General features: G+C 35.3%; 1 long non-coding RNA gene across 1 annotated transcript; it reads left to right on the plus strand.

Annotated features, from left to right (window-relative positions):
- Window positions 1-610: 610 nt before the first annotated feature.
- Window positions 611-10,667, plus strand: LOC143666030 (uncharacterized). The gene is made up of 3 exons (XR_013167322.1): window positions 611-710; window positions 7,127-7,242; window positions 10,404-10,667. It is a non-coding gene; the product is annotated as an uncharacterized LOC143666030 (long non-coding RNA).
- Window positions 10,668-11,063: the final 396 nt, after the last annotated feature.

Below are 11,063 nucleotides of genomic sequence, written 5' to 3' on the forward strand. Positions count from 1 at the left end.
AGGGATTTATTTTTTTTCAGAGCTGGTGACTGTTTTTTGAAAAGGAAATGTGAAAAAAAAAAAAAGGAATGCAGTTAAGAAGAGAAATATTTGCTGGGTTTAAATCTACAAATCTTCGTTGAAGTCCCATTCTTTTTTGCATAGCTTCTGAGAAAAACATGGGCAATATTTACCATTCCAAATTTTGTCATGACCACTGCGTATTTTGCTTGATTTTTGCTATTTTTCCCTTCAAAGCTGAAAAGTATTAAACTGACTGTTTCTCATTTTAAATTCTTTGATAGAATCCCCAATAATAATTCTGGTTTTGTATTAGTACCCGATTTAAATACAGAATACACTTCGGTGCAATGAATATTTATCAAGGAAATGCTTCAAGTGCGAACGTATTGGCAATTGTGTATGCCATATTAGGACATGTGGACTTTATTCTGTAGCTTACCAGAAACTTACTGTATGTATTTAAGGAATGGAGTGAAATAATGGCATACCTGTATTAACATTCTGATGGTGAGAAAGATAGTATTGTTGAGTGGGTTGGGCAGGAGTTCAGTTATGAAGCTGCTAGGGATGACGTAATCAGTTCTTAAATGAAAGCAGTAGAATTAGCTATTTTAAGGTGAGGACAGATTCAAGAATATTTATAAAATAAGACTGGCAAGGCTGGGTGATTGACTGATTTGGGGTCACGAGGAAACAGGAACGTTCAGGTTTGATTTTCAATTATTTATCTTGGATGAGGGAATGTGGGTGGTGAATTTGTCACATGATGTAGAAAAAATAAAAGGAGAAGCAGTTTGTAGGAGAGTGATGAGTTAAATTTTGAACACATTCAATTTGAGGTATTGTTAAGTACTTGGACTACTGGTGGAAATGTACAATAGTCATTTGTCATTTTACAACGTAAAATAAAGGCCAGAAAATAAAGTTGGGAATCATTAGTTCTCAAGTTAAAATCTGAGGTTAAACCTTTGTAATCATAATGAAATGGATTTCATGCAACTTGTCCTGTTTCCCTGTGCTTTATTTTGGGTTACCTAAGAAGCCTTCAAAACTATACGATTCTTTCTAACATACAGATAAATCTGAGATTTGCAATGAATGGCTGAAAGTGTGGATTGAAAACTCTTTATTTTATAATGGTTACTGTGTTTTTCAATGCTCAAGTAGACCAGCCACTTTTAAGCCTCAAACACATCCACTTGCTTGATAAGTGTGCTGCTCCTCGTAATTTCTGAGTTCCGAGGAAACAAACTTTAACTGTTTCAGGATGTTCAATATCAAACAATAAAGTCAAAATTATATAGTCAAGGTCAGTGTTAGAAGGGTGACATTATAAATCAAATTATACTTTTTCTGTTACTTGACAATCGTAGCATTGTATTAGTTTGTGTGTGTTATTTCCAAAGAAACCCTTATAAAATTAGATGCTTGGTAGGGTCTTGAAACCCACTAGAATAAATAATGATATAATGCTAAAGAATTAGGGTTCGTACCACATTTGGGGGGGTGGGGCAGTGCATGGGCTGGGTAATGAATGCAATACATTTTAATATGAATTTTGAAATGCAGACCAAGAGTAGGGTATCACTCACAAACAAAATTTATTGTAAGTTTAGAGTCCCTTCCTTATGTTCATTTAATAAATATGCGAATATGTGCATACAACAAATTGAGAATTCAAAAAGGACGAGGTAGATTATTATAGGATTTTACCATTAATTTATTTAAAGATAAAATATATCTTTAAAATCATCTCTATGAGTAGAAATGGACATAGAAACTATAGATTGTATAATAGTTTTGCCTTCATAAGTATTTGTGCATTTTCTCCACATTGAGGAAATAACTCTGTACTCAAATACATTTGAATCTGTTTCATTTCTACTACTGTAGATAGAGTTAAAAAAATCTTTAGAAAACATCTGGTCTCTCTGAAGAAGCAGAAATTCCACAGAAATTCTCAGCTGACTTCATTACTACGTTCTTCAAAAAATTGGAACTCCTATAATGATTGGGGAAGTTATCCATAAAACTAAATTTTTACTTCTTGAGAAAGCCTGAAAATGTTCATTGTTCACTTATAACCTAAATTAAGTGGAAGTCAACTTTCCAAAAGATAATGAGCCAATGAAGCTTTTTATTCCAAGGTGGCACAAGAGCCAAGATTTTGAGATTCACAGAAATATTCAGGGAAAGCACTGGTCCTCTGGTATTTCAGAACAATAAGTCTTTTTATTACCCTTTTAAAAATCAGCATTTGAATTCATGTCTTTTCCCTGATCTTTGCTGCCCTCTAGTGACTCACACTGAACTTTCTTTCCAGTTTAAGTCTATTTAATCTCTAATGAATGTGATTTTTGATGAAGTAAATACTTATTGGAAAACAATTTTTAAAGATTTAAGGTGTATAGATATACCATTAACCAAGTCTTAAGGTTAATCTTACTGGTCTCAAGGGGTAAACTGGCTGGATTATTCGCCATGATTGAGGAAATTGTTGAAAGACAAGTTAACATACAGGTTATTTAAATAGCAGAAGTGAAAGAATAATTTGGCATACAATTTTAAAGGAGACAATCTAACAATACGTACTGGAATCTTTTAGCTTATACCATCTTTAAGCCAAATAACTTTACTTAAGATACAATTATTACCTTGGAAAGTAACTCAAAAGTATAAGTGAAAATAATTGCAACTGTGTTGCTTTGAATAATAGCACAAAATTAGGAGCACATCAAATGGCTGAAAGCTTAGAAATGCTTATAAAAATTGCGTCATATTTCTATTAAAATGAAAAATATATGGATTATATAATATAAACTCAACCATATAGAATTTAAAAGTATAAAACAAAGTAGTATGTGAAAATGCAAAAAAAAATAATAAAATGTTTATCACTTGCAAATGAAAAGCGGATTTGTATTTTTGTGTTTTTACTGATTTGTTTTTATTGAATGGATGACTGAAAAATAAATTAAAAGTGGCATGTGCATGCATAATAGAGCTTGGTGCAATATTGTCAAGTACAATTTTCATTTAAGCTTGCATGAATCACAGCTGGGGCTCATAGATACAGAGTACTTGGCTGGACAGATACCTGGCTATAATGAAAAGTTCGTAGTCTCAGGCAAGGTTGAAATTGTTCTTCAATTCTAGCTTTGGAAAGCTCACACAATTTTCTTCTTTATTCTTGAAAATATTTTTCTATGATTCCTTTGTGAGCTTCTCCACTTCTTCCTTTATGGTGGACATTTCCTAAAGTTCACTCTTCTTTCTTTACATTGCTATCTCTCTCTCTCTGTATATATATATATATATTTGTTTGTTTGTTTTCTTTTTTTTTTTTACCCTCTTAGACCTTAAAAATTACTCCCATGAAGGTACCTCCATTTGCCTCTCTAACTCGGACTGCTGCTTTCAGTTCCATTCTCCGTCTTTCGCTTTCTCCTACATTTGGATCACTTGGTCGTATGCCTCTGTCAACTCCAGCACAAGTGCAAAATTAATTTCCTCTCAAATGAGATGGAAAGGTTGGTAAAGATCATTGAGTTCAAACTCTTCCTTTTTAGGCAAAGAAATTAAAGTTAGAGAAGTACATTCATTTGACCAAGACCCTACATTAATCAGAGGCAGAATGAAGATTAGAGATAGTGTTGTCTGACTGACAAACAGTCCAGTACTCCTAGTCTTTCCAGGAGAGGCCCCTACTCTATCAAACTCCTCATTTCCCTACTAATTTCAGATTTTGCTCCTCTGGGATTGTCTACAAACTTTTCTTCACTCATTCAGGCATGAAATCATGGAGTCACTTCTTATATTTCCTTCTTTGCGCCTATACCTGATCAGTCATTCCATCCTATTCTGTTGATTCTTCTTTGCAAAAATGACTCTGACAATCCATTTCTTTAAAAAAAAAAACTTTAAAAGTCAAAACAATTCACAACCACGGCTTGAAAAATCAAAGAGTTCTGCAATTTTGTTTTATTTTCAGAGACTTCCTTTCTGGAACCCTTCTATAGAACTCTGATCTGGACAGATCCTTCTCTAGAATTTTTACACAGCTTTTTTCCTGGGCTCTCCCCCCATTATCATTCTGGGAATTTAATTTGCCTTTCTCCCCTTTTAGACTCCCTGTCTCCTGATTTCTAAGTTTCTTGCTTCTTGATTATTCTTTCATTTTAATGAATTTCATCCTCTTGAGAAAGGGTAAATGGTAAGTATTTTTGTTTGTTTATTTCTCTATAGGGAAAATATTTTATTCTGCCTTCTCATTTAATTAATAATTTGAGTACAGGAAACTAAGTTGAAAATTATTCTTTTTTGAATGCTATATGGCGGGGGTCACATTTCATTTTTATTCCAATGTAAGTATCCCGTTATTGCAGCACCATTTTGATGAATTTTTGTTTTTTCGTTTGTTCATTTGCTTGTTTGTTCTGTTTTTGGGACGTGCATGGTCCAGGAATCAAACTCAGGTTTCCCATCTGGCAGGAAAGAATTCTACTGCTGAACCATCTTGCATCCCCTGAAAATCATTTTTTCACATATTGAGAGCATTACTCCATTTCTTCTTCAGTTTCAAATGCTGCGGTTGATACCACTGTGTTGCCTGCTTTACTTCTTATCTCACCTCCCTGAAACTTGATAATACTGTGCCTAGCTGTGAGACCTTTTCCTTCACTGTGGTAGGTACTAATTTGCCCTTTCAGCTTGTCAATGCAGACTTTTCCATGCTGCATGTTTTATTATTTCTTTCCTTATGATTTCCTTTCTTTCGTTTCTCTTTTCTCTTTTTCTGGGAGCATGTTATTTAACTTTTTGAACTTTCAGATTAAACCTTTAGTATTTGTATCTATTCTTATCTATTTTCCACTTTGTCTTTTAGTTATACCTTCTGGAAGATTCTCTTATCTATATATCGCAAATTTTAAAAAATTCAGTCCCTCCTTTTTTTATCCCATGGCCATTGTCTTACGCCACAAGGAAATCATTTAATGCTGGGGTAATTAAATTGCCTCCCAACTAATTAGTTTCCTTCCCTTGAATTCTTTTCTTCAACAACCTTGTCTCATTAGCCACCATCAGAGAAGTTCCAAATACCACTCCGAGTATATGACTCGCCCGCTCAAAAATCTTCAGATATTTTTAACTGCCTCCAAAATGTAAATTTCCAACCTTTCTACAATCTATTCAAATTTCCAGAGTTATCTGCTACCATCGTTCAACATGAACCCTTTCCTTGTGATAAATGACTTTCCTTATTCTCTTTGGAAAATGTATGTCTGTCTTTTCACTATTCCAGGAATGACTTAACCTCCTTTTTCATTTGTTTACTCTTTCTTCTCAACACCATCAAGAAATCCTCCCTGGTACTGCTAGCAGAAAAAGAACAAACAAAACATTTGTTTCTACTCTATTCCTTTCATTATAGAATCTGAAACACTTAAATTTTTTTTTGTATGCTGTATAGTGGGGGTCACATTTCATTCCTTTTCCATGTGAGTATCTCACTATTGCAGTACCATTTGTGTAACACTTAATTTTTATATTTTCACTTTATATTGTTAAACTTTCAGTTCCATTGAAAGTAGATATCTTTTTTTAATGTTTTTTTAATTGTGAAAAGAATGTATACAAAAAAGCAACAAATTTCCATGTACATCTCAACAAGTAGTTATTCAGCGGATTTTAAAGTTTGATATGGGTTATAGTTCCATGATTTTTCATCTTTTCTTCTAGCTACTCCAAGACCAAAAGAAATATCAATATATTGATTCAGCAGTCATATTCATTTGTTAAATCCTATCTTCTCTATTTTACTCTTCCTTCCTTTTTTTTTTTGTGAAAAATGACGTAAATACAAAAAAGCAATGAATTTCAAAGCACAGCACAACAATTAGTTGTAAAACAGATTTCGGAGTTTGGTATGGATTACAATCCCACAATTTTAGGTCTTTTTTTCTAGCTGCTCTAAAGTAACGGAGACTAAAAGAAATATCAGTATACTGATTCATTACTCATATTCATTTGTTAAAGCCAATCTTCTCTGTATAACTCTGCTATCACCTTTGATCTTTCTCTCACTCTTTAGGGGTATTTTAGCTATGGCCATTCTAAATTTTTCATGTGGGAGGGAGCTGTCAATAATATGGGGTAGAAGAATGGAACTAGATGATGTTCTAGTAAGGCCCCTCTGCATTTCAGGACTTATCTGGTCCAGGGACCCATCTGTAGGTTGTAGGTTTCTGGAAAGTTACCCAAGTGTATGGAACCTTTGTAGAATCTTATATAATACCCTAGATATTCTTTAAGATTGTCAGGAATGGTTTTGGTTGGGGTTTGGCAAGTTATGATAGCAGGAATGTTTAACTGAAGCTTGCACAGGAGTGACCTCCAGAGTAGCCTCTCGATTCTATTTGAACTCTTTCCGCCACTGATACCTTATTTGCTATACTTCTTTTTTTCCTTTGGTCAGGATGCTATTGTTGATCTGGTGGTGCCAGGGCCAGACCCATCCTTGGGTGTCATGTCCCACGTGGGGGGAGGGCAGTGGTTTTACTTGCAGAATTGGGCTCAGAGACAGAGAAAGAGGCCACATCTGAGCAACAAAAGTGGTCCTCTGGAGGTGACTCTTAGGCATGCCTACGGGTAGGCTAAGCTTCTCTGCTATATACATAAGCTTCACAAGAGCAAATCTCAAGATCAAGGGTGTGACTACTGATTTGGGTGTCCCTGATATTTGACACAGTAGCTGGGGTTTCCCCAGTGATAAAGTTTACTAGTGCCATATTGTTTCTTCCATCCTTCAAGGGACTTTGCCAATACTTTTTGATTATCTGCTTAATATATTTGGGGATGTATTTAAGGATTACATTAAGCTATACAGGATTAAAAGCTCTCATTCTTATTATGTGCCCCCTGTGTTTGGATTATTTAAATGATCTAGCCAGACAATTTGAGTTAGATTATGTGCTACTGAAAGTTTAGGTTCTGGACAAAATAAACCTTTCTTCTTTTGGTCTCGAAGAGTAGGTAAAGTTCTAAAATACAGGCAATGTCTTCTTATATTCTGAATTACCTTAGTCCTCACCTGATTGGCTTTATTCTTATCTCTAAATTCCAGGTTATACATACATAAAACAGCTCTTCAATATCTGGAAATAACAATGACCACTACAGACTATATGTGACCACTATAAGAGCTTATAAGATGTATAAGAAACTTATAAGAGTTTTCTCGTAAGTATTTTCTAAATGAGATCATACAATATTTGCTCTTTTTTTTCTGGCTTATTTTGCCTCATCAAATGTCCCAGAGGTTCATGTACATCGTTGCATGCCTCACAGCTTCCTTCCCTTTTGTAACAGCACAATGTTTGATCATATGTATATACCATTCTTCGTCAATCTCCTTCTCAGTCAGTGCATCTTTCAGCCACCTCCATCCTCTGGGCCTCATGTATAATGTCCATAGTCAACAGTGCATCAGTTTTAGATAATTTCATTGTTCCCAAGAGAAAGATAGCCAATAAACGCACCCTCCCCAAATAGAAAATCCAAGCCTCCCCTTAACCCTTGTCCCTCCCCCCATTATGTACCCCTGGTATTGTTGTGGTACTGTTGATACTTTCCTGTTGAGCAGAGCCCAAAGGATGCAATGCAATTTCCCCCTATACCCCCAAATTATACACTCTTTGTACAAGATTCATAACTTTGCAGTAGTTCATGCAAGAACTTATTTATGTTTGTAGTGTTAAATGATGGGACACATGATGGTTGTACAACCCTTTCAGTCATGTGCCACCTTCAGTATGGTAATATTACTTATAGACCCACTAGTGAACTGCCTTTGCTTCTTATTTATGTGCTTACAATTAAGTTCAACCTCATTAGTAAACTGTTCTCCCATCTCAAGCTTCTGTGTATCTCTAGGTCCCCTATATTCTATACTATAAGCCTCTGATTTTACCTTTAACCGTGGTTATTAAGGTGGAATCATACGGTATCCATCCTTTTGTGTCTGGCTTATTTCACTCAGTATTAAGTCCTCAAGGCTCATCCACTTGTCATGTGGTTCAGGATGTAATTTTGTCTTACTGCTGTATAATAGTCCATCATATGTACATACCACATTTTGTTAATTCACTCATATGTTGATGGACATTTGAATTGTTTCCATCTTTTGGCGATTGTGAATAATGCTGCTGTGAACAATGGTGTGCAAATCTCTGCTTGTCCCACTGCTTTCAGCTCTTCTGGGTATATACTGAGTAGTGGTACCGCCGGGTCATAGGGCAAATCGATATTTAATTCCCACCAGCAGTGCAAAAGTGTCCCAGTTTCTCCCCATTCTCTCCAACTTTTATAGTTTCCTGTTTGTTTAATAGCAGGCATTCTTATAGGCATGAGGTGGTGAAAGCAAATATCTTGATGTCTTTATTGTCATATAAGCTTTTTCGATGACTATTGAATACCTACTGTGTGTCAGGTCCTGTGCTGAAAGTTTTTCAGGCCTTCCTTAGGTGATGACAAAGACATGTTTTCAGAAAGTGAAAGCAGAGAATAGGATCCCAGTGGTCAACTGGGTTTCAGAAAGAGAACTCCAATTTCTTAGAGGCTCGGATGAAGTAATCCTGACCTCTGAACTTACATCCACATATTGATGGATACGATTGCTTCTTTTTAAATCAAGGGACAAGAGGTCAGATCAGGACTAATAGCAAGAATGACTTGGTAGAGAATTTACTTGGGTTGCTTAAAGGGTCACAATCCCTTATCTCAGGCAGGGTTGACTCTCTGGCTTAAAGAGCTGTGGCCTGCATGCCAAATAAGCTGTCGGTTGTAGAAGAGAACTGTTGTAGGTTAATAAAACATTTGGAGCTGTGAAAGGCTAGATTCTCTAAACTCCACAGGAGGCTTTTGAGTCCAGTATTTGGTATTCCCTGTCATCCTACTAGGAATTGTACATTTTTATCTAGTGATTTTTAAGGGCAGATTCCACATACTTAAGTAGATTACTTTGCTAGCTGCTAACTTTAAAATTAAATTTATAGAATATAACAGTTCTTCCACATGTCTAGTTTTGCTTCATTTAACCTCTATCTCTACCAGCACAGGTGCTCACACCTGAAACCTGGGAGTTATCCAGGTTTAAGATCTCCTTCTCTTAGTTCCACGTTCAATCTGCCACTAAATCCTGTCACAAACAACATGGAAATGTATCTTGAAGTTATCCATTTCTCTCTATCAAACCAGCATCATCTTTCACCTGGGTTGTTGTAATAGCTTTCTCACTGATTTCTGGTTTCCCCTTATGTCCCATTTAAGCCATTCTCTCCGAATCAGAGTAATAGTTCATAGTATGGGCCAAGTTCTGTTTCAGATGCTGGGAACACAGCAGTGAACAAAACCATGTAAACATACTTGCCCTCTCAGAGCGCAGACTCCAGTGATCTGATATTTCCCTGAGAGTTTCTTGAGACTAAAAACTCCTTGAGGTCAAGGATTATGATGGTTCAGTTTCTAGGGTTGTTTAGCATTTAGCAAACAGCTTCACACAGATAGATTAGTGGCTTTTACTCTGAGACTGTAGCTTAGAACTTCGAAGCACCCTCATACACTTAAAAATGATACTGACTGCACACCCTCAAAATTTGTAGTGCTAATCATAAAGGTCTTTAGATTTTTATATTATACAACCTCATATTGACTGATATTTTTAAGTTACACTCTTTAATGGCTTAAAAACTCTACCCACCTCTAAATTGTTGGAGTATAGAGACCATGAATACTCTCATCTTGATACTCTCCCATATTTATCACATAGCAAATATTAAGCTGAGCGATAGTGGGGCAAGCAATAATTTTTGTGTCAGAATACATATTGTGTGTATAATCATTGTGTACTGATGATTCCACCAACTAGTTGTGTGACTTTGGGCAACTCGCTTAAACTTTTAGGTTGTCTGTGTTATCATTTGTTAGTGTGAGATAACTGTGCTTGCATATTAGATGGTTGTGAAAATTAAGATATGTATGAAAATACTTTGCGATCATTGGAGCGTTTGAACCGCAGAGCATTTAGGTATTAATTAAAATAAACAAATGAATGAATGCCCTCTGATTGACTCCTGGAAGCTATTTTTCTCCCACAGCAATATAGAAGACACTTTCCATGTTATTAATGAGAATGCAAAATGAGGCAGTGATTAAAAGAAAGTAAAGGATTATCCAACCCACCAAACTTTCCATAATTACTCTGACAGTATGCCTAAAATGCTCTTATTTTCAAAATTTGTATGAAGTGTTTGAATTTTCAGGACACACTTGTAACATAAAAACAAACAACAGGAGGTGCCTGACTTAATAATGCATAAACATCCATTTATGTATTTATACAGATTAATATATCAGCAGAACACAGAACGTCAAGGAAAAAGTCTTAAGAGAGATAGGAGGATAGAAAGATCCATGATTCTCAAGAGTAAAAATGCACTGTGATTCCAGGGAAAAACAAGATATGGTATTTTGAACATATGCATTGCTTTCCTTTCTACTTTACTTGTATCCTTCCAAACTTCAATTTTCAGGTATAACTGAGCGTTCCCTACCCTCTTTTCATATTTCTCTTTCCGTCGAACTGAATGCAGTAGATTTATGCTATATTTAAGGCTCCTTTAAATAAAAATAAGAATAGTTATCTACTGACTGCAAATCCTTGGCAGGCTTCTGAAGTACCATTTGTAGTAGAAATTTTCCTAGTTTTTCCATGCAATGATGTGCAATAATGATTATAACACCTTGTAGTGAATTAAACTGAAGAAGTCTACCAAAATAGGTGAAATTGAGATAAACATGATAACATATCATGATTATATGTAATTTACTGTTGTGATTTATTATTTATGCTATGTAATTTTATTATTATGAAAAGACATAAAGCTTCCACAATTTTTGATACCTTTTGAAATATATAAACCTAGGGAATAAAAAACATTGTCATTCAGAATCTTGACCCTGACCAGTGTTTTTTTTTTTCTTCTGGCCTGCTATCAGTATGC

The sequence above is a fragment of the Tamandua tetradactyla genome, chromosome 22 (genome assembly GCF_023851605.1).
Source record: "Tamandua tetradactyla isolate mTamTet1 chromosome 22, mTamTet1.pri, whole genome shotgun sequence".
NCBI classification, from domain to species: Eukaryota; Metazoa; Chordata; class Mammalia; order Pilosa; family Myrmecophagidae; genus Tamandua; species Tamandua tetradactyla.